At 44.1% G+C, this 23,792-nt stretch overlaps 1 protein-coding gene across 3 annotated transcripts in view; it reads left to right on the top strand.

Annotated features, from left to right (window-relative positions):
• ATXN7L1 (ataxin 7 like 1) overlaps window positions 1-23,792 on the top strand; it is a 214,071-nt gene that overhangs the window by 33,203 nt on the left and 157,076 nt on the right. The window lies entirely within an intron of this gene.

Genomic DNA, 23,792 nt, shown 5'->3' with positions numbered 1-23,792 from the left:
CATCCCAGATAATAAGAATATCCCTCTTCAGTGCTACCTTTCATCAAGGCAGTAGGTATATATCAGGATTCTAAACTGTTAGGACATTTGACCCTGTGGTTGCACTTCTTGGAGTGTACGCTGAGTAAATAAACAGACTTAGGCACACAGATTTATACACAAAGATTTTCATTACTCTATTGTTGATAAAAATTAAAAACTGGAGATGGGCTGCATGTCCAAAGATAGGAGACTGGTTCAACAGTTTGTGGCCCGTCCATCCAGTGACATTGTGTACAGCCATTTGAAACAATGCTTTCAAGACAGTAATGACATGGGAAAATACAATAAAATATTCAGTGACTCATGTAGGATACCAAACTGTAATCAATATTTTCCCAAGCTTTTTCCCAACAATTTTCTTACAGAATTTTGAAATTATGAAAAATTTCAAACACAGAATAATTGAAAGAATTTTACAGTGAACACTCCCTTCTAACTACCACTAGTTCTACCATTAACATTTTATTATATTTGCTGTATCATATATATAAGTACATGTTCGATATGTGATAGATACATACATCTCCATCTATCTTCTTTCTATCCATCCAATAAGCCATCTTATTTTGTATGCATTTCAAAGTAAGCTGCAGGTATCAGTACACTTTCCTGTCAATACTTCAGTGTGCATGTCATTAACTAGTGTTCAATATTTGTAATTTTTTCATTTAAGGGAAAAATGACATACAATGGAATATACAAACTCAAGTGTACAATTATTGAGTTTTGACAAATGCATACTCTAATCCCTATCAAGATATAGACATTGGCAATTATGGTGATTATTTTCCTTATTAAGCACACATGCTTATTTGTGAATATATTTTTATCTATGCAGTGTGATTCTAGGGATGATTTTATTTTCATTATATTCTTTATTTTCTGAGTGATATACAGTGAGTACACCTATTCATTCTTCTTTTCAACTGGTATTTATTGGTGATGTAGTGTATGCCAGGCTGTGATCCATTGGTCAACAAAACTGCAAAACTCCCTGCCTTATGGAACTTGCAATCTTCTAGGGTCAGAAAGAGTCAGTAAGCCAAAGATAATGCAGCAAGGAGTGGAGAGTGAGCGATGCGCTATGAGTGGCAGGGGAGGAGGCGGTAAGGAGGTGGTATTTGATCAGAAAATTGAATGATGTGAGGAGAGAAAACAGGTAAGAGTCTCGGGGAGAGGAATCAGCAGGTGCAAAGGTCTAGAGGCAGGAAGTGAGAACAGCTGCCCATGGCTGGAGGAGACTGAGTAAGATGGAGTGTAATAGGAGAAGAGGTCAGATTTGGGGGCAGGAGCCCAGCCATTTGAGGCCTTGTAGGTTACACAAGGAGTTAGGATTTTATTCTAGTGCTTAGAGAGGCTATTGGAGGGTTTTACTCAGGGAAGTGACTCCATCTGACGCTAGTTTTTAAAAGCTCTGTGGAGAATCGGCTCCAGTGGGGTAAAGGTAAAAGGGAGGCTTATCCTGGGGGTAGTGGTGCATGTGGTTGGCAGTGGGCACACCCAGGACACCTTGGGGGTACGTAGAGCTGACCCTCCTTCCTGAGTGATTGAAGGTGGGTTTGGGCAGGAGAGAGAGAGATGGAGGATGGTTCTTATTTTCTTGGTCCAAGCAGCTGAGGTGAATGATGGGGGTGTAACTGAGATGGGTGAACCTGTGGGGAAGAGAGAAGTCAGGAGCTCTATTTCAGACGCATTGAGTACAAACTGCAAACTCCACCTTTCAGACCCTCGAGAGTCAAGCAGGCAGGGCTGGGTGAGCGTGGGGGAGAGGGTGGGCCCAAGCTGCTCCAGTGGGGTCCTCAGTAAACAGATGGTGCGAGGCCATAGACAACCCCCTTGGGGGCAGATGGGTTTCAGAATTCAGCTTTATTCAAATTTTAGAAAGATAATCCATGAACACTCCCATTAAGGTCTGGCCATCACCTGTAATCAAACGCACAGCTATGTCTGCAGCAAACTGTAATGATATTCAGTAGTTCAATAAAGACTAGAAACAGCCTCGCGTCAGTTAGGATCTGGTGTTGTCCTGAAACAAGTTTTGGCACCAAAGTTATGCAAAAACTTGATTTTAAGAATTTCTGTGTCGGGTGGGCTAAGAAACAGCACACAGACCTGTTATGCCCAAAGAGGGCTGAAGGGTGCATTTTTTTAAGTCCTTCTTTCATTCATTCGTCACCAGGTATTTACTGAGTGTCTGCTATGCTCCAGGCACAGCTCTAAGAATATGACTGTGAACCAGATGGGCCAGTCCTTGTCCCCTGTAGGAGGGAGACAGACAGTAAATAAGTAAACAAGCTAATCCCAGGTGGTAAAACCTACTCTGAAAGAAACGAGCAGGGGTGATGTGGTGGGTGGGGAGGGTGGAAGACTGGAGCTGACCTTTGTGCTGAGGCCTGAATGCTTAGAAAAGGGAAATGTAAACGCAGCCAGTGTACTGAGTGTAGGGAAGTGCCCCCCTGCAGGGCGACCTCTGTCCAGGACAGGGGAGGGTCCTTTCTGAGAGTCAGGTGGAAGGACTCCAGGAGGAGCTGGACGATGAGGTGAGACCTGCATGCAGAGGGGGTGGCTGACTCCCTCTGCAGGGAAAGGGGGCAGGAGCAGCCTGATCCGGGGCAGAGGACACCTGCCCAGGAGGGGCAGAGGCCCAGGCTGGAAAAACCAGGGAGAAAGTTATGGATGGGCAGGTGGGCCCAGGCTGTGGGTTTCGTCTTCTCGCACGTGGACCTTGAACCGAGGGTGATGTGATCAGAGATTTGTCAGAAAATGACCTGGGCAAAGCATGTGCTAAATATGCTCAGAGGTTGCCCCTGGAGGCAGGGGAATGCGTTAAGAGGTTATTGCAGAGGGAAAAAAATCCAATTTACTATTGTCAGTAAAAATTCTTCCTTTGGTTAACACATCTTTGTCCTAGCATTACAGATTTTTATCTTTATCAAAACCAACCTATACTGTAAGTTTTGTAAGAAAAATCAGCCACCCCCTCCCTTTTCTTGATTTCTATTCCCCAGATGCAAATAATTCCAAAATACTTTTTACTATTTTTTTGGTGATATTTTCTTTTATAATTTAAACTATATAACTGTTTTTTATGCCTTTTCTAGATATTTCTAATATTATCTAGTCACTTCTGGCCATGGAAGATCAAGGTTTATTTCTTTGATAGGTCCTCCATGCAGATACTTCTCCTCCATCCATCCTTCCAATCAAGTTACGTGGCCGTTTTTCACTAAATACGTGTGGAGGCTTGTGTCATTATAACCCAGTAACTGTCACTCACAGCTGAGTCACCTAGTGTCCTATTATTTCACGTCCTTCCTTAGTCAACTCTAATTTCTGCAGGCTTCACCCAGAGTGAGGATATCTGGTTATGCAGACTTTCCAGCAAACTTCCTGTGTTTAGCCCTCTTCTGACCCCTGTTTTTAAGAGTAGCTTGTGCCTCCAGTCCCAGTTTCCTGGAACTCTGGGGCTCAAATCAGCCTGAGTCCGTCTCCCTCCCCACCCCACCCACTGGCTGAGGTTTACTGAGTCCTTTGCCGTTTGTCCAACTGCTCTCCAGCAGCACCCAAAATTTTGTTGGCATCTTGGGTCTACTTTTCCCTCTTCTCTTATTCACATTGTTCTTACAGTTTATGCCTTTTAAAAATTAAATTTACTATCCTTTTAGGAGGGCTTCAGAAGAGGGTACGGTTAAGCTTGGTGATCAATCTGCCACATTTAACCAAAAGTCTCCCAGAGCATTTTTCATACTTCCTGGCCCACAACCTGCTCTTAATAGAAGTCGGCAAATGTTCCTTACGTAACGATTTTGTCCACTTGTTGCCCAGCTCAGCCCGCAGAGTTGGAAATTGGGAATTTGGGGGCGTCATTACCACAATCAGTGGCTTTCTTGAAGGCATTCTAAATCCCTCGTGATTTTCCCCTGAGCAGTTTAAGGAGAACTTCTGAATGGGCCCAAGGTGCCTTCCCTCTTTCTCACTGCAGTGATGAGACTAGGTGGCATTCACATTTATTCAGTTACTTTGAAGCAGAATCCTTCCTGCTAGCCGACTGGTGAAAGGGGCAGGGCATTGAGCCAAGCAGCTGTGTGACAGCGTACAACTTACTCTCCCTCTCTTAGCCGCGTCTCTGTCCCCTCATCTATGATATGATAAAGGTGGACTAGAGCACCTCATTTCTTATCCCAACCTTGCTGAGAGCCCTCTGTAGGAAACAGAGGATGGGCAGAGGGCCCTGGGCTGAACCCTGAGATACTTCTGAGGTGCTCCAGAGCTCCTGGGAACTTGGACTGGGAAGCGCTGGACTTGACGGTGGCTCTAAAGTCTCAGTCGGGCAGCTCTGTGAACCTTGCCCTAAACAGCATTCACCCTGCCATAGTCTATGATAAAATACTGTTTGTGAGTCGTATCCCAGGATGTGCAGCCCCCTCCGGTCTCCAGGGCCACTGTACATGCTGGGCCTGGCACGCGCTGTCCTAACCCTTTCCCCACGCGGGGGCGGGAATGTTGGTTCTCACTGCCTCTTAAAGAAGGGACGGATTTGTTGATTTATGGGTTGGAGCCCTGGGATGGGAATCCTCCCAACACGGGCTCTGTAAGAAAACAGGAATTTGTTTTCCCACATTGTTTGCTTTTGATTTACTGTTTTGATGTAGTGCTGCTTTATGACTCAGATGTTATCTTCCGTTGCCAAATCATGCGTTAGGTATGTATAACATTTCCCACGCAGTGACATCTTATCCTCTTCCTCAGTCACTACCGGCCACACCCCACGCCCCACTCCCCTGTGGGCGGAGCGGGGTTGGTGGTGGGGGGAGAAGAAGGTAAAAAGCTCTTCTAGTCACAAATCAAGGCGTGCCTCAGGCGTGGGGCTGTGGTTTTCAAAGTCATCATCTTTGTTGTTGATGAGGCTGTTTGCAGAGTAGGACCAGTTTCCGAAAACCAATCTTAAGCAAAAGCTTGCTCAATAAAACAGATAAGATGGAACCCCAGCTCGGATTTAGTGGGGGGGTGAGGATGGCTGAAGACCCCCGGCAACCCCTCCACCCCCTTCTCCAGCTCTGCTGGAGAGACCCCGGCTGAGGGGACAGACCCTGGTGTCGGCTCTTGTTCTGCCTCCGATACTTGGCATAACCCAGACGAGTGACTCCACCTCCCAGAGCCTCCTCTTCCTTGTCTGTAAATTGGGGCTGCAGCCACTGGCTCTCGGGGCGTCCTCAGTGACAAGGACTCTTCTTGTAACCTGCTCCTTAGAACCCGTGCACCAGAGTGGGCACCGCAGGCTTCCCCACAGCCTTCCCATGGGTATGGTTTTAGGAAAGCTGACTCTACCCCAACCTCAGGCAGCAGTTTGTCGTAACTGGATATTTTCTTTTTAATCCCCTTCTTTCCAGAGAAGGTCCTTGTAAGGTCATTGTAACATCAGTTGTTAAGTGCCTGCGATTTTACTTGAAATGTAAACAACATTCTGTCTTTGGCCCGTGTTCGGAGAGGAAGTTTTAATGTTTTCCCCTCTGGCAGAAGTAGCCTTACTTTGGTAAGTGCATTTTGATCATCCGCACTGAAGTCTGCAATTTTGGTCAACGTTGTGGAAAGTGGCCCTGGTGTGGATTTCTCAGTGAGTGTGGATTTGTAGGTGTTTTGTCTCTATTCATTAAAATCATTAAATTATCACAAAATTCCACAGTTGTTTCTCTTCCCTTCTTCACGAGGCCTAGAGGAGCTCTGTCTCTGGGTGGGAAATGGCTGTGTTTTCACTTTGCACATTGAGGACCAAGCCTGTCAAAGGTATTGATTGCCTTCTCCAAGTTGGAGATCAGAAGCTACGTATTTGCTCATCTTCCCTTGTGAAAAAGCAAACTGCTTATCAGGCATTTAAATTCTCTTTTCATTTACTCAGTCAAAGGCATTATCCCGCGAAGACATAATTTGAAACGTATCTTCATAGAAAATAGCTCTCGTTGCGTAAGCCGTGAATGCCCAGGCCAGAAAAGCCCGTATGTTTCTCCTATAGAAATCGGTACTGTTCCCAACCTCTCGTCTCCCTCGTGAGCATTCTAGCTTTTACACTTTGTGCTTTTCCTCCCACCAGCTCCTTCTTCCCTTTGTGCTCTGCCCCTGAAAAATTGTGAAGTGTGTAATTCTGGATTCTATTTTCTTAGTGAATTGACCCTTTCACCATTATCATCTCTTTCTTTCACTCTGGTAATTTTCTTTGTTTTGAAGTCCATTTTGTCTTATATTAATATAACCAGTCTGGCTTTCTGTGATTAGTGTTTTCATGGAGTATTTTTTTACTGAGAAAGCACTGTGTCCTTAAGTATGAATGGTCTATTTTACCTCTATAAAAATGTTTATTTGTTTAATGAATGTTTCAATGTTTAATGAATGATATAAAAATGAACTTTACTGCCTGGACATGAAGAAAGTACAGTTTATTTTTGAAAGAGATTCAGAATCCAACGAAAGAAATCAGTTTAAACAAATATGGGTGCCACTATGACTGTCAGATCTTTCTCTTGATCACCCCAGGGCTTACTTATGCTAGCAAAAACAGAGTCCTCAACCTTTCCTTTTCAAACTCTCCTGTTCTGCATGCATCAGACACAGGTTGGAGTGAAGTCCGGGGCTGTCTCATTCTGAGAGGCTGTGTTTCCGGGACACCCGTAGCTCAGGTGGTCCCTTTTTCAAACCTTTGTACTCCATGTCAAACCCTGTCAGTTCTTACTTTGGGAATGCATCCTACTTCTCTATCCCCAAAGGCAAAGGATTTTTAGATCTCTTGGTAAAATATTACAGCTTCTATCTTTCTCATCTCTTTCATCTCCCATCTCATGCTTTTGCCAAAATCATTTACCCCTAGGACTTCTCTGCTCATGTTAAGATCCTTGGGCAGGTCCTGGCCCTTCACTCCCCTACATGCAGCTTAGACCTTGTTTGACCTAAGCCTTCTTGTCTGTTTGATTACTGGGCCTTTGTTTTTTTCTCAGTGGTCAGGCTGTGTTCTCTTCTTTGACCAGCCTGAGTTTTCTTCCCTGCTGTACTCCTCTACAAATCCGCTGCTGCTTACGTCCCTCTGTTCCGGCATGCCACAGACCTCTCTTATTGCAAGTTCTTCCCAAATGCCTCAACTATGGGTATGTGTATATATATATATATATATATATATATATATATATATATACACACATTTTTTTCTCTTTTAATGTAATAAGGTGCTGTTTTCTTAACACCAATGCTAAATAATACTAGTTGCAGTCCAGGAATTCCAGCTTCAGTGACAACCACTAACACTGAAGGTGAAAAAAAAACCCCACTATATTTGCATATTAGAATTATGCAGTCATGAAACTGTAGGGTTAGGAAGGACCCTAACCCCTCATTATAGGAAGCGTCCGAGGCCAGGAAGTGAACAAGCGTCATGCTCAATTGCACACAGTTGGCTGGTGATAGACCTTGAGCCAGAGCCCAGGTCTCCAGGCTAGTGTCCTTAATAAAATTTTTAAGGTGCTCTTTTCTTTTCAAAGTAGTACAGGCACAGTTTCAACCCCAAATAACACTAAAAAATGTAATCAAAGAATAAATAGTCCCTCTTGCCATCTCCAGCCACACCTCATCCTGTCCCCCTGGAGGTGACCACACTTCACTCTTTTAACTGCTTCGTCTGGTTTCTGCCTCTATGAAACATGCGCCTCTGAGTACCTCCTCATTTATCAGTTTAGGTACTTCAGAGATGATCTGTGAACCTCCAATTACAGGAGAGGAGGGCTTGGCCCTCACACCCCTCCACTCACTTTCCTTCCCCCGTCCCTTCCCTGCAGCCCGCACAGTTCCCTGTTAAGGGTCTGGAGTTACACTAGGCTTATGTAAATATCCAATATCTAAATCTTTTTAATTCTTTGTCAGATAACAAGTTCAGATAATGAAGGGACCCCATGATTCAAATGTATGTGGTTTCCGGGTTTCAGATGGAAGTAGTGGGAGTTCAGATGGTGAGGAACAGATCTCCCCAAAAATATCCAAACGTGTTTACCTCCTGAGGATGGAGAGTGAGGGGCATCTGCATCGTTCACTGCAGAAGCCAGGAGTCCTCACCTCGCAGTGTCTTTAAAATACTTGTGTTGGCTTCGTCTTCATTTATCAGTTTTAGACCTTGGTGTTCACACTTTCTCTTGTAGATAAGTTTTTGCTTGTCCTGTTGATTGATTCATGGGTTTTACTTGTGTTCTTTTCTATATATGTAATTTTGCCCATGAGGTTGGATATGGCCCACCAGTCTTTTTTCCCCAACTGGCCAGACATCAGACAATCCTTCAATTCCCCTGTATTCTCTGGAGCCCCGTTGGCCACCTGGCCTGCTGTGCCCTCCTGGGACCTCCCTCCCTCATCGTCCCAGCAAGTCCAGTTGCTGCTGGCCTGGTAAATCCTCCTTGATTTACCCCCTGTTTGCTAAAACACCCCTTCCAGATGCATACAAGGACATTTCCCAGAACTCAGGAACATGTATTCCAAATTGAAAGGGCCCACCTGTGCAATGCCCACTCAAGGAACGAAGGAAGACCTCCACAGCACATTATCAAGAAATGAAAGGTAAGTTTTTTGAGTCCTTGGAATATGGAAATGTGTTTATTCTGCCCTCGCATTTTGATTAAAAATTTGGTGGCTATAGAATGAATATTCAATGCTAGAAATAATTTTCACTCAAAATTCTAAGACCATTTTTGTATTGTCTCCTAGTTCTCACATCAGTCTTAATTTTAGGTGCCAGTGCTTCGTGTGTGTTCCTGTTTTCCTCCCTGAAAGTTTTTAGGATCTTCCCTTTGTCGCTTGCTCTGAGATTCCTTGGTAAGGTGCCTTGGAGGTCTTCTTTCACTCCATGAGCAGGCACTGCACAGGTGGGCCCTTTTGATTTGGAATACATGTTCTTCCGTCCTAGGAAGTGTTCCTGTGCTGTTTTTTGATAATTTCCTCCTCCTTACTTTTTTTTGTTCTCTTTTCCTGGAATTCCTCTTTTTCAGATATTGGACCTTATCAGCTCGAAAAACTACTAGTTCCTACTTTCCTTTTCCCTTTTTGTTTTCTTTGTGGAAAAGTTACTCTACTTTATCTTGCGGACCTTCCATTAAAATTTTTATTTCACTTACCATTCTTTTAATTTCCAGGAGTTCTTGATTGCTCTCTATTTATTCCCTCGCCCATTACATCCTGGTTTTGGTTGATCTCTGAGGATGTTAATAACAGCTTCTCTGAAGTTTGCTTCTACTCACTGTGTGGTTGCCACGTTCCTCTATTTATGGCAGTTGTCCCCATCTCTTTCCTGTTAGTGGCTTTCTTCAAAAGTGTGCTGACCCTTGGTCATTTGTATTTAATTTTTTTTTGGCGGGGGAGAGGTAATTTGGTTTTCATTTATTCATTTATCTTTAATGGAGGTCCTGGGGATTGAACCCAGGACCTTGTGCATGCTGGGCACACATTCTACCACAGAGCTATACCCTTCCCTTGGTCATCTGTATTTAAGACACAGTGGCTTGGACGTTCTGGGTGTGTTAGTGGAACTTTTGACTGGTAGGGGGATTGCATTGCAAACTCATTGTTTCTTTGGAGGATTTTCAGTTCTTAGCATATAGGGGCCTTTTCTTGAAGGCCATTCTGGCTTTTTCAGAGATGAGTCCTCCTCTTCCCTGGCCAGAGGGGGATGGAAACCGAGGTCAGCCTACCTTTTAGTGTGGCCATTCTCCATCCTGCTGTTTTTAGCCTGCCCACCACCCTGTCCCTTCACTAAGCCTCCTGTCCCCTAGTCTGGAGCCTCTTCTAATCCATTTCCCTAGGAAATACACCCTCAGACTTTCAAGTAGCCCCTCATCAGATCACCCCTACCAACTGGGGTGTACAGTCTCCAGCCCCCGAGCCTGCCAGGGGTAGTGACCCCGGCAGAAACACTCACCCTGCATCCACCTTCCTTTTTGTGGACCTATTGGTCACCGTTTCCTCCACTCTGCCCAGTCAGTGATCACTCTTCTTTTGTCTTCCAGAAACATTGCTTATTTCTTGATATCCCCATTTCCACTCTCACATTCATCTTCTTTTCTTTACTTTACTGTCATGTTAGGGGTGTCTTAAGAGAAGAGAGAGAAGAGAAGAGAACAAGGAGGGGTAGTCCCTCCACCATTCATTCACTCAGTCAACAAACAGCAGACGTGTGCTTACTGGATTCTGGGCACTTCTAGGGACACAGCAGTGAGCAAATCATATAACTCTGTCCTTCAAACTTCCAATATTGTGTTTACTAAAAGTACCATGCTCTTAAGTGCCACCAAATGATGACAATAGTGACATAAACTTTAAGAAGCTTGAGTTTGTTATGATTCAAGAACCAATGTGCAGCCACCTGTGTACCCCTATGCCTATGTGAACCTTGGCTGTTTGTAAGTGGTCACAAATGTTGCTGGAGACGTGGGGTGCCTCTCCGGGATGAGCTGGGAACCGCCATACTTGCATATCACAGGAATCCTTTCACAAAGAAGGATGATTCACATCAGCTCTGGACTCTGTGGGAGATAGAAAACGCTTTCTATGACTCTTTATAAAATCGAGGTTATCACTTCACCAGGCCGTGGTGCAATCTGAAGAATACCCACCACTAAAATTTCCTGACCGAAAGTCACTAATAATAGTAAAAGGAAGAGAAAGGAGCAGAACGATCTGTGAATTTCCAGTATTAGGAAGACTCTTCCTCAAGCTGTTTCAAACCTGCACTCTTATCAGCTAAAATTTTTGGAGCTGGCACCCCAACATAAGTGTATTTAATTATAAGTTATATACATATACTATCCTATAATTATAATTCATAATGTATATTGGGAGTATTATGACACGAACAGGTAAAAAATTTTTAAGTTTAAAGGGTGAACTAAAAATAACTAGAATTTCTGTGAGCCCAAAACTGCACTAAAAAGTAAAGTGTTCATTTTTAAAAGAAGGGGGAAAAAACCAGAATTAGATGTTTGAATATGTGTCCCCTCCCTAGTAGATCATGTGGGGCATCTGACACTCACTTAGAAACAACCAGGAGAGTGGGAATGAGGATTTGGTCACCGATCCAGCATCACTTAGCCGTGGGGTATTGGGCAAGCCACTTGCTTCTGGGCTCAGTTTCCTCATCTGTGCAGTGATGAGGAAAAAAGACTGCAGTTTCCCAGCCTTCCTCGTAGAGTGGTTGGGTTTGTGAAATGGGCTGACCCCTTCGAGGGTATTTTATAAAATGTAGAGCACTCAACACACAAACCCACTAGTGGACCAGTTAGCCTCCTCATGTCCCTGGCCAATTCTACTTTTCCAGCATCCAGAAATCCTTCCTGCTGGTCATAAGCAGTAATGGGGTGAAGGTGGGCAAAAAGCAACCCTGAGCCCAAGTCCTGCACTAATGAATCAACAACATCCTCTCCAGTTACAAAAGAGCAGTTTCCCCAGCAGCTCCAGGGTGTTGTGCTCTGCTTCCTGCAGACATTAGAAACGTTGGAAAAGTCAACCTGTTGTTGAGAAGCAGCAACAGTGCGTGAGAGGCTTTCAGTGTGTCCAGCTCCAGTGGAAGAGAACGGCTCCATGCCCTCAGCCAGACGGCTGTGCGGGCTGCCTGGCGGCAGGTCTCCGTGCCCTACACGGATCAGGGAAGGTGTCTGGCTGGGGCTTAAACAGCTGGAGTATGTGCAACGCCACACTGTAGCAAAACTGCATCTCTGGCATCAAGGGAAGGAGAGGATTCATGATGCAAGGGGAAAATGAAACATTCCATGTTCCAGTTAAAATGAGCACCGTGAGAACTGTGTTAACTGCGCTGTGCACTGACTTCCCTTATGCCAGCCTGCACGTGCGTGATCTCACTCAGTCCTCACTGTTCCATTCCCATTCTTCAGATAAATAAACTGAAGATGAGGAGGTTAAGTAGCTTCTCCATAGTGCCAGTGGAGCCACATTCAAACACAGGTGCCCCCGTCTCCAGAGCCCATGATCCTACCCGCTCTACTCTTCCCCATGATGACAACTCACCTCTCACAGACATCCATGTAACCCATGTTTTATAGAGCTCTAAGAGGACCAAACCTGGAAGGAGCCTAGAGATCTCCTGGTCCAGCCACTTACCCGGGGCCAAGCTGGGATAGAACCCCAGGCTCCCACCACCTGGCACGGGATCTTAAAGCAGCAGCAGGTCACATGTTGGTGCATTACAGCCAAGTGTTCCAAAGACATGGAGGAAAATTTGCAATTAAAAAAAAAAAATCCTTCTCTTTGACCTGAAGCTGGAGTGCAAGTGGGAAAGTGATGCCTTTCCCATCAGCAGCTCAGCAGAAGGCAGCTGCATGTCTGAGCCTTACAGCGCTGAGAACCATGGCTGTTGTCCATCCCACGTGGGGGTTCAAACGCTTCACTGAGGAGCTGGGTGAGCCTCACAGATCCCATTCCAACTTCATCACCTCCCCCAATAGCCCAGGGTGGTCCTTCACCTCTTTCCCATCCCCTGATGTTCTTTCTTCATTCGTTCCAAAAAGCTTTGCTTTCCAAAAAGACAGTAAGCTGTCTCTACCCCAATGTGAATTGTAAGCTAATACATTACTTCCTGGTACATTTGAACTATTTTGTTGAATATTACTTTGAAAGGCTTAGCTTCTATTTCTGTGACCTACAGGCATCAATATCAGACAGGATAGAGGACATTTGAATGGGGCATAGCTATTTTTTAAAATTACAAAACAAGTTAATATTTTTACTTTTCTCTAATTTTAAGCTTTTTAAATTGTTAAATATCCACCACAAATGCAGAAAACTTCATAAAAGAAATGTACAAATTTATATGAGGCCAATGCCCTTGTAACACCACCTGTGTCGAGAGAGAAACTTTGTAGTTACTTAATACATCCAAGTGCCCTCTCACCCCTGCTCCCCACCACCAAGAGTAACCTCGATCTTGAAGTTTAAAAATCAAGTTAAATTTAATGTGAAAAGTTAGCCACCCATGTGTTTAACAATAAGGGACGAATACAGGCATAGTCTGTTCTAGCTGCAATCTTTTGGGGTTCTACTTGGCTCCAGTACCCTAGTTTTCCGGTAAAGTATGAATTATTGGGTACAGTAGAAATTATTTTATGCAGCTTTATCCTGATGCTCGTTGGCCTCCATGCATGCTGCAGACTTACCCAGTAGTACCCAAACTTTTGGGGGTCCTCCTTTCTGGAATTATCTGGAAGTTGGAAAGACAGTTGGATGGTTCCTTTGTTTTGAACTAAAGCTGTCTTGTGCAGACTGATCACTCAGCCTTGAATCTGGGCCATTCCAGAGTCAGGCAAACCCTGAAAGACAAGTTTTCTTCCACCTTGAACATTCTAAGATTGCTCTGCTGGTTCTAAAGCTATTCCGAAAGACAAAGACTTTAGCCCAGGCAGCTTGTGAATTCTGGGTCTGGTGTCTGGCCCTCATCCAAGATGCTTCTGGAATGTTTGTGAAAGCATTGTTGTTCATGGTTTCACCTAGGATGCCAGGCATTCATTCTATTTTCTGTTACTTAAACTTTTTATTTGGAAATAATGTCAAATTTACAGAAAATTTTGAAGAATAATGATGGGACAGAGAACATCCTACAGCTTTTACACAAATCCAACTGTTGTTCCCATTCTGCCTTATTAGCTTTATTGTTCTCTCTTTGGACGGATAGACAGATACAAACATATATACCTACATAGAGGGCAGGAATATACAGCTACATATCCATATGCCTTTTTTAATAGTCACAGGTAATATTTTTCTGAACCATTTGAGGGCAAGTTACATTCTCCTTGGTACTTTACCAATTACTAAATTGGTGTGTCTGAGAAGAGGACTGTTTTATTATGTAACCTCAGTGCAGTTACCAGCTTCAGCACATGTAACAGCCAAGCATTTAATGTGATCAGAAGAAACCACCAAAGACAACTGGTTCCTTTTCTTCTGCCCGCTGAGCACTAGGCTTCCACTCTCCTGTGGTGTGCGTACAGTAATCCTCAAGTCTAATTGTTTCAATCATCTCAAAATCGCCTTCTCCTATATCAACAATAGGTAGAGGGTGCATATTGACTGTTCTGTTTTCAATCAAATATTTATTTACTTTCTGCCTTCATTAGGATCTCTAAATACATCGGAGAAATAGCAAAATAAATACCCCACTCCCAGGTCTTGGAAATGAAAAAGAGTAAACGCCAGGATAATTTAACACTCTCCTAGTCCAGTGGGGAAATGTTGCCTTTTTCTGTCTACAGCCCTTAAGGAAGACACGCTCTCAGTTAAATAAAATGTCATTCGCACCCACTTCGCCCAGTTTCCCCTTTTGCTGAATGACTTTCTCCGTGACCTCTGTCAGCTGGGGTACAGTATTGATAAGTGGCCCGTGCCTGTTTTCCCTTGATTGTTTTCTAAACTCTGAGGTCACTGTTGGTGACACCTGTCATCAGCTGCATCTCACCCAGCTCCCCACACCCTGTGGCTTTCCTAGAGTTCTTGGCTTCTCCTGCCTAGACAGCAGGCATTCCAAAACATTCCTGAACATTCCGGCTCACAGCTGGAGGCAAGTCTCAGCAGGCTTATTTCCCAATCAGAGGCCACCACTTGGGCCGAGAACAGATGTGGTGAGGGTGAGCATGCTTCGGAGAAACTCCTCCGTGGATGAAGCCCTCCCTGAAGGACACGGAACGTCCCTGTGCCCCAGGCGTGAGAAAGGAACAGGCTTTACAGGAGTGCTGTGCTTGGAGGAAAATCCCGTTCTTGGGTTCTGAATCCACACCATTTCACGCTAAGAATTTTGTAGTGTTTCCTTCTTCACCTTAATCTCCCTCATGTTGGGTTGCTTTGTCACTCCGTTTTCCCTATTAAGAACTTTCTTATATAAAAATTGCAAAGGAATACATTATTTTTAAAACTAAGTTCTATTTTTCTCAGAGTTTTATTAGAAAACACGTTTAAGAGTCAAACAGCAGTGTCCTTCTCAGCCCCTCCCAGCCCCCCAGACCCAGTCTCCAGAGTGACCGCTTTAAAACCTTAGCTATTTCTTCTGGTATTGACCTCCATGAATTAGATGCTTATAACTGCGTTTCCTGATTTATAGGTTTTGCACACTGCCTCCCAACTTCCAAATGATTCCTTTGATGGTTTCCCTGTTCCTTCTTTCTGGAACTCCCTGTTAGTTAATGTGAGCCAACTTAGGACGCCCTCTAAGCCCTTTGCCTCTTCTCCTTGGTCCCTTTTCTTTTATGAGTCTGTTTTACCTGCTGGGCCATTTCCTTGACTTTACTCTCCAGTATCTTCCACTGAACTTTGTATTTCAGTTGACCTGTTTTTAATTTCTAAGAGTTCTTCCTGTTCTGATTCTTTTTTTTTTTTCTCAAACCACCCTTATTTCCTGGATGCAATGTCTTATATTACCAATGATATTAATTAAAGGGTTTTTTGTTTTTTTCTCCCTCTATAAGTTTTCTTATTCTTTCTGAATTGGTTGTTTTCTTTAAGTTCCAGTTACCTGATGATTTTGGTCAAATGATGATTCTTATCAACAGGGAGTCCTTCTCCCCCTAAGGACATGGGGCCATTCTGTTCTCTCGCCTGGGAGGTATAAGCCGTGGAGGGCAGGGGCTGGTGCTACAACCGCAGTTCAGAACATAGATTTTCGCTTCATGCCTTGTTTTCATTGGGCACCAACCTTGTGCCCTGACATGTCTGCCTGTAGCAGCAGTCTCTCCTGAGAATAAGGCTCTCATTTCCCTGACAGTGCTGGGCAGGGATCGGGGAAGGACAGAGGGAACCTCTAGAGTAGGAACCAAGTCCAGCCTTCAGCCAGCCCTCCTGCCTATCCATTCCCTTTCCCTGTCCACTTCCTCCAAGTTATGGCGCCTCCAGCTCTGAGCCTTCGGGGACCAAGTGGGAGATTGATCTGGTTTGTGCACATTTGTGCATGGAACTGCAGGCCCTCAGGGGAAGCCTGCGCGTGTGCAGGAGGGTGCCCCCGGGCTCTTGCATGTCTCTGTCCTCAGTGTTTGACCACTTTAATATCTTTAATATATTCTTCCAGGAATGTATGAAGGAAAGGAGATAAACATATGTGGTCAAATCAGCTCTGTTTCAAGGGAACTATACTTTTTTTTAAAGCTAAATTATCTCAATGTAGAACATTTAGAGAGAAACGGCACCTCTTAATAATAAGGTAGAAAGGCAGCCTGCAGTGTGCGTACCTTCTCCAGAGCCCAGTATGAAGTGCACATGTGTGGCTTCTGTGGCTTCTGACTCTCAAGATGGTCTTACACCTGCCACTTCTCCCCTTCTTCACTCCACAATGCCTGATTCTCCAGGCACAAGCGAGCAGTTTTCAGAATACCGGTGAGAAAGGGAATGAACTCCTCCACTTACATCTAAGAATGATTTCTCATTTTTTCCCCTGAAGACAGGAAAGTGAGGTGGGGATGGAGAGGTGGGAGAACACCCCACCCACACACACTCCCTGCCAGGACCAGCCCCCTCCACAGCCCAGCCCTCGGCCCCTCTCAGTGTCATTTCTCTTCGTTGCCTGTTCCCGGTAAATGATCTTCAGTAACAGTCCTGTGAACTGATTGTTCTCGACTCGCAATTTCTGTGAAACAGAGTAGCAAATACAAAGCCCCAGGAAGAAGCTGTTCTGAACATTCTCTTCTTATTTAAAGAAGATTTCTTTTCTTACATCAAACTTTCTGTATCTTCTCTGAATGCCACAAGGAAGTGAGAGACAAATTAAAACGTTATCTTTTAAACTATACTAGTTCTTTGCAACTCTGTCAGGCCCTTCCTTCTGTCCTCCTTTCTCATACACTTTTTTTCTTTTCTTTCTCTCTTCTTTTTCCTTTTTTTTTTAAAATTGAAGTACAGTCAGTTACAATGTGTCGATTTCTGGTGTACAGCACAATGTCCCAGTCATGCATATACATACATATATTCATTTTCATATTCTTCTTCTTTAAAGGTTATTACAAGATATTGAATATAGTTCCCTGTGCTATACAGAAGAAATTTATTTTTTAAATCTATTTTTAGGTATAGTGGCTAACATTTGCAAATCTCAAACTCCCAAATTTATCCTTTCCCACCCCCTCTCCCCCTGGTAACCATAAGATTGCTTACTATGTCTGCAAGTCTGTTTCTGTTTTATAGATGAATTCATTAGTGTCCTCTTTTTCTCTTTTTTTGGATTCCACATATGAGTGGTATCATATGGTATTTTTCTTTCTTTTTCTGGCTTACTTCACTTAGAGTGATGATCTCCAGATCCATCCATGTTGCTGCAAATGACATTATTTTATTTTTTGTGGCTGAGTAGTATTCCATTGTATAAATATACCACAACTTCTTTATCTAGTCATCTGTTAATGGACATTCAGGTTATTTCCATGTCTTGGCTGTTGTAAATAGTGCTGCTATGAACATTGGGGTGTATGTATCTTTTCAAGTTAGAGTTCCCTCTGGATAGTGGAGTGGGATTGCTGGATCATATGGGCAGTCTATTTTTAGTCTTTTGAGGAATCTCCATACTGTTTTCCATAATGGCTGCACCGAACTACATTCCCACAAGCAGTGTAGGAGGGTTCCCTTTTCCCCACATCATCTCCAGCATTTATCTTTTTATCCTTCCTCACATGGATTTTAAAGGATTTCTAAGCATTGGAGTCAATGAATCCCTGAAATGAGGGAGGAATTAGAAGCAGGAAGAAAAAAACAAACCAGGAAAAAACCCAAAAACCCATCTGAGGGTCAAGTCACACTAAAATACCTGTTAATGACCTACAAACATATGTAAATATAATCCAGTAGCTAAATACATATGGGCATCCTAGCTTCTTATTCCCTGAAAAAAACCTGAAAATCCTGAAAATACTGAATTGATCATTTCTCCTCCACCACCCAGTCATCATCATCACGGTCACCCTCAAAACCTCAAGTACAGTGGGAGAAGGGGGCAACGATAACGTTTATTCAAGTTCTCTAAAAGTCTTCTGGCCTGTGAGCTGTGAGCTGCCGGTCAGTTTCAGGTCAGCATGGTTGTTGGCCTTGCTGTGGATGGTGATTGGAAGCTGAGTGAGAGAATACAACAGTAACACAGTGGACAGGTGGGGAAGGTCCCTGAGCAGAGAGTGTGTCTTGAAGGATAGGGTCTGAGCACCCAGTGGCGATGGGAGGGTACCGAGTATGGAGGGGCTGTGAAGTTGGTCTTCATTAGGAAGATTTCCTGAGGACAGCATGTCTAAGAAAGGTAGCTTTTATGTAAGCTGAAATGAGGGGAAAAAGAAGTTGGAGGCCAAAGAGCCCTTAAGGAGAAAGAGTTTTTAAATGGACAGTTTACTAATAACTGCATCGTTTTAACTTGAAGTGCTTGGTCATTGGACCAAAATTAATGTCAACCAGGTAAAATTGGACCTAACAGTATTTTTATGACATTTACAGTACCTCTTGCCCATGGCTCATAAATACATGTTAACTCTAAGGAACTTGGTAGGGTTTTCCTAGAAATGCTTTATTATGAAAATATGTGCTGCTTTAACCTAATAAAGTAATTTACAGTTTAAAAAAAGAAGAAGAAAGATTTGCAGGCTGTGAAGGTGGGATTCATAATTAATAACTAGAGGAAATTGGAGTTGAGGATAGATGGAGAAATTATCAGAGAAGAGCCACTAGCTCTTTTAAGTTCAGGTTTGGGGTCCAGAAAATCATGTTCTAGGATACTGAAAAAAGCTGAGATGGAATTGCTTTTGGTGAACTTGGCAGAATTGCAGAGAAAAGAAGTCTCGGAAGACTAAAAGTAGTCAGTGTGTTTTTATTTCTTTTATGTATTTTTTTTTTGTTTTCCAAAAAGGAAAGAAAATTAATTCCAGAATTGACAGGCCAAGGGATACTCTAGACTGCACTGTTAAAATGGTTGATTCTGAACATTAGAAGAGAAAGTGGTCATCACCAGGAGCCAACCTGATTTTGCTAGAAACTTCCCACGCCAGAGAAATACCACGTCCCCATCTGAGAGGCTTCTGGGCTGAGAGGTCAGGGAATATCACAGTGTCCCTGCTTTTAACAAGGCATTTGCCAAAGGTCTCTCGTGAATGTCTGTGAATGAGTGGAAAATCTTGTTCTAAAAATCATGCAAGTAGATAGATCTGTGGCAGACTGAAAGGCTCTACCTGACTATAGGTTGGTGAGGGAATCTGTTTTGTTCCCTGATACTTAGAGCAATGTCAGGCACACAGTAGGTGCTTAGTAAGTATCTGTTGAACAAGTGGGCCATTACTAAGCCAGAGAGACCCCTCTAGGGGAACGTTACAGGACTCTTGCCTGCCCTGCCCAACTGAGTGTTGTGTTCACGGCTTGAGTAAAGAGACTGATGATGTGCTCATTAAAGTCTGCGGAGAGCAGAAAGCAAAGCCTGAAAGCTAGTATTTTCTTTCCACTTTTATTAAGATGTGACTGACATATAACTCGGTATTAGTTTATAGTGTACAACATAATGATTTGATGTACGTATATATTGCAAAATTACCACAATAAGGCTAGTTAACATCTGTCACCATACATAGTTACAAAAGCTTTTTTTTCTTGTGGTGAGAACTTTTCAGATCTACTCTCTTAGCAACTTTCAAACAGACAGTTCAGTATTGTTAGCTGTTGTCCCCTCGTTGTACATCATATCCCCAAAGCTTACTCATCTTTTACCTTGAAGTTTGTGCCTTTTGACCACCTTCACCCGGTTCCCTCACCACCCACCCCCTGCCTCTGGCAACCACCAGTCTGTTCTCTGTGAAAACTAGTTTTAAACTGACAGAACCAAGATCTCAAATATCTCAGTAGTCTGAGCCAAATCAATCAAGATAAATGTTTCACAGGAAAATATGTAAAATCTTATTCCTGAGACGAATCGACTGTACAAATACATGACGGGGAGACAGAGCTTAAGAAACACATTAAAAAGTTCCTGTGTTTTAATTGACTGTAAACTTAGTGTTAATACAGGTTATGATGCTGCTGCCATTAGAGGCTCAGTTCAATCATCTGTTTATTTAGTAATTAATTTCAGCAAATGTTTATTGACTGTCTGCTCTGGGCCAGGTGCAGTGCCAGAGAGCAGGCGGCATACACAAAGACATGTTCCCACAGACCCTGTAATACGAGGTGAGCCCTAGAATGGAGGTTAGGATAGTCCTGGCGCCGGGCACTGGAGAGGGGAGTATTGGGGAGGTCCAGGGCGTTCACAGGGCCAGGGGCTCTCATAGGCTGAGATCTTACAAACAAGGGAGGGAAGGGGACAGCTGGCAGAGGAGGTCATACGTCCAAAGACAAGGGGTTGGGGGTGGGGGGGTGTAGAGTGACAGGTTCGGTGGCCCAGCCGGAGCTCAGGATGCAGGGAGAGGCTGCGGTGTGTCACCAGTGAGGCCTCAGTCCACCAGGAGCGCGAGAAACCACTAAAGAAAGGTGGGCTCCCAGGGTTCCATGCCTTTGGCTTTCCTCCCACCCCACTGGCTACCCCATCCCAGACTCTTCTGCTAGTTTCCGCTTCTCCCCCGTCCCTCAACTTTCGGTCACCCCAGGCTCAGTCCTCGGCCCTCTTCTCTTCTCTGTCTACTTTTATCTCTCACTGATCTCCTCCAGGCTCATGACTTTGAATTCTATTTGCAGACATGTCCCAGATTTCTGTTAGCAGCCTGGGCTTCTCTCCTGAACTCAAGACTTAGATATCCCACTACCTTGGCATCTCCACGTTCAACATACTGAGAATGGAATTCCTCGTCTTCCCCTTTATATTAATTTACCAGGACTACCATGACAAAGTATCATAAACTGGGTGGCTTAAAACAGCAGAAATGTATTCTCTTGTAGTTCTGGGTACAAGTCTGAAACTGGGGTGTTGGCAGGGCCAGGCTCCCTCCAAAAGCACTGGGAGAGAAGCTGTCCCGGGCCTATCTCTCAGCTTTTGGTGTGGCCAGCAATCTTTGGCTTTCTTTGGCTTGGAGTCACATCACTCCAATCTCTGCCTCCTTTGTCACATGGCGTTCTCCCTGTGTCTTCATATCGTCTTCCTTCTGAGTGTGTCTGTGTCTCTTTTCCTCATCTGATAAAGACGTCAGTTATATTGCATTAGGGTTCACCCTAGTGACCTCATCTTAACTTGATTAATTCCACAAAGACCCTATTTCCAGATAAGGTCACATTCAAATGTTCTTGGGTTAGAACTTCAACAAATCTTTTGGGAGGTACAGTTTAATTCATAACACCCCTAACTTGTTTTATCCCTAGTCTTCCCATCTCAGCTAATTGCCACTTCAGTCTTCTAGTTGCTCTGGACAGAATCCTTGGTGTCATCCTTGACTCCTGTCTTTTCTCTCACCCATGTCCAGTCTACCAGGAAACACCACTGACTGTATCTTAGGGTTAAGTCCAGAGCCAACCAATCACTTCTCCCACCTCCTCTTCTGCCACCCTGATCTGAGCCACCATCACCCAGATGACTACAAAAGCCAAGCAACATATCATGTCAATCATCTGCTCAAAACCCTGCACTAGCTTCCCAAGTCACTCAGGGTCACCACTGCCATCCTCATGCTGCATCCCCACCAGCTCCCCATGCCATTCCTGGCTTCATCACCTTCTAGTCTGGCCCTTGTTTGCTCTTCTCCGACCACACTGGCCTTCCTGCTGTTCCTCATGCATCCTATGTCCACCCTACCTCAGGACCTTTGCACTAGCTCTTCTCTCTGCCTGGAGCTTCATGATTGACTTAATCACCTTCATCCAGTCTTTGTGCAAATATTGTCTCAATGACACACTTTTTAAAATTCTGACTAGCCTTCCCACCCAGCGTTTCCGATCCCCTATCTGCTGAAGTGGTTTCTTCCATAATACTTTTCCCTTCTACATACTGAATGTTGTTGGAAGTTTTTATTGTTTACTCTTTGTCCCACCTGCTAGCATGTAGTCCGCATGAGGCAGGGATCTTGTTGGATCATTTTTGTTTCCTGAGTGCCTGGAGCAGCGGGTACAGTCAGAATTGAATCCACGTCCTCCCAGCTCCCTTTCAGCAGTGAAGGGCTGCTTCGAACTATACAAAGGTGAATCCCTCAGACGCTGCCTCTTGTGTATTCTGCCTGTCCCAGCCTCTGCCATCATCCTCGGTGGCTTCAGTATCTCTGTAAACCTATTTGCCTAGCATAAAAATTTCACAGTGTACAGAAACAATGCCGTGTTTATCATGTTCACACCAGCTGAGCCTGGGCACCTTCCTTCACCCCCTGTACCTGAAGAAGAGATAATAATCATACTCTACCTCACAGGATTTTTGTGAGGATGAGCTAATGTACATAACTCCTTGCCATGCAAACAGTGAGTACCATGTCAGTGTTGTTATAAGAATAGAATATATTTGAACTTGAGGGCACCATGCTTAGTGAAATAAACCACAGAAGGACAAACACTGTGCAATTCCACTTACGTGAGATGTCCAAAGTAGTCAAACTCAGAAACAAAGGGTAGCATGCCAGGGGCTTGGGACAGGGAGGAAGTGGGGAGTTGCCGTTCAGTGGGTGCAGAGTTTCAGTCATGCAAGATAAAAAGTTCTAGAGACGAACTGTACAACAGTGTGCTTATAGTTAACAGTGCTGTATATTTCAGCATTTAGGAGGGTGGATCTTATGTAATGTGCTTATTTATTTGGCTACAATAAAAGAAAAAAATGTATCCATCACTAACCCACCCCTTCATTTTTTATCGTATTTTCTCAAGGTTAAGGGACCTGCCCAAGACCTCACCTCTTTTAAATGGCAGGGGGTGACCAAAATCGAGCCTCTGACTCTCCGAGCATTTTGTTCTGCCCAAAGCTGGGCCTTAGTCCTGTCTGTCAAAACCCAGCCGATTAACAGGCCGTGATCTACAGTCCCGGAGAGTTCCATCCACACCCCGTTGGGAGAAAATGCCTCACTTTTTGGCTCCATAAAAATCCTCCTATGCCCCATAGGTTGGGCAATGAGAAATAAATAATCCAGACAGTGATGTTATTGATGGGCGGCTAGGGCTTTGCAAACAGGGGGAATAAACAAAAGAACCATATATGTTTCAAGCTTCATTAGAACTAGCAAAGACTCCAAGTCATTTTTCAAAATGGTGGGCGGCATCGGGAGTCTGTCCCTACCTGGAAGGGGCACTTGGTCTATAAAAGCAGCAAAAATAATTGTGTCTTCTTTGTCACTTGGGTAGACGCTCCTGTCCTAATTAATTCTTCCCTCCTCCTCCCTTTATAAATACGCTTGGGGAAAGTGACATCCTTGCATTTTTCTGTTGTTGTTGTTTTCTTTCTTCTTAACAAGGAATTCTCTCTGCTCAGGCATTTCTGGTGATGATTTTTCTCATGTCCCAGAGATGCTTCTAATTAGTCGATGCTTCCGTCTCATAATAGTTCACCATGAGAGTGGGTCCAGACTGGAGGAGGGAGGGATTTTGTGACTTTATCAATGCGCCACTGATCAGGTTAGCTTTCTTGGCTACTCATTCATTTTTGTTCCTCTCTGGGAAAGGAAACAGTAGGCTCCTTGCTAGGTGGGGTGGAGACGCCTGGGTTTGCAGTCTCCAGAAAGAGTTCCTCCAGCACCCTTTGATGAAATGCTGTCTTGAAGCCTTTGCAGTAGTGCTCACTAAAGAGATGATCTCCTTCCTTTCTCGTCAGTGGAAAAACACTAGGC

Source organism: Vicugna pacos, chromosome 7 (assembly GCF_048564905.1).
Source record: "Vicugna pacos chromosome 7, VicPac4, whole genome shotgun sequence".
Taxonomy (NCBI): domain Eukaryota; kingdom Metazoa; phylum Chordata; class Mammalia; order Artiodactyla; family Camelidae; genus Vicugna; species Vicugna pacos.
The sequence above is the reverse complement of the archived record's forward strand: the minus strand, read 5'-3'. Positions and strand labels throughout refer to the sequence as shown.